The sequence below is a fragment of the Microtus ochrogaster genome, chromosome 21 (genome assembly GCF_000317375.1).
Source record: "Microtus ochrogaster isolate Prairie Vole_2 chromosome 21, MicOch1.0, whole genome shotgun sequence".
Taxonomy (NCBI): Eukaryota; Metazoa; Chordata; class Mammalia; order Rodentia; family Cricetidae; genus Microtus; species Microtus ochrogaster.
In genome coordinates, this window is record NC_022022.1 from 10548815 (window position 1) to 10549770 (window position 956).

A 956-nucleotide genomic window follows, 5' to 3' on the forward strand; every position below is an offset into this window, starting at 1 on the left:
GCTGTGTGTCCTGGTTCTTTTTCTCTTTCTTGACCCTTCTCTTTACTCAAATGTAATCAGGGTGTCTTTCTCCTCCTTGGGCTGTCTTATTCCCCTCTGGCTTGACTCTTTTGTCTCAGGCTCTCTGTTTCTAAGAGATGCCAAAGATGTCCCCCACTCCCAGTGGCTTCAATCCCCAAACCAAGCCCTCCTTTTCAACAGGTGAAATTGAGTTCCAGGAATGACTCCCACTGGGAGGGATTGCAGTCAGCTCTCTGCCCAGCTCCTAACCTGAACATCATGCCCCTCCATCAGTCCAACTTGAGTCCTGAAAGCAGGCAGGGGAGAAGCAGCATGCAGCCACCAGGAGAGACATGTATTCTGAGTGCAGTGGATAAAGGGGAGCTGAAGAAAAAACACTGACACCTAATTGTCTTATAAGACAGAAAAGGAGGCATTAACTACAGCAGACAAGCAAGAAAAATCATTGAAAAATAGACTAGAGAAGAAGTAACCTCAATACGAGGATTTTTGTGTTCGCTCAGACTTGCATTTTAAAGATGGTTTTGTTTTATAAAGGAGATTTTCTATTATTAGAATTTCCTATTACCAGGAAGTGCCATGCTATGCTGTGAACTTGTGACACATCCTTGCTGCTACATTCTACTTTTTCTCCATGAATGTGGCCATGAAAGACTGCTGCAGCAGGGACCCCAAATCCTTGAGTTTTGAGAGAGCTCTTTATAGTTTATATTTTAGTCAAATGAGACTTTTTTTTCCTTGGAGCATTGAGTTCCTCTGGTAAAAAACTGAATCCTTTGAACTTTCCAGGGAACTTAAGGATCACTCCCAAGCGATGCTCCAGTGTCTGCCTTTCGCCCACATTATAAGCAATGATTTTTCATCTTCCCATTTCTTTTTTTTTTTTTTTTTTTGGTTTTTCGAGACAGGGTTTCTCTGTGGTTTTGGAGCCTGTC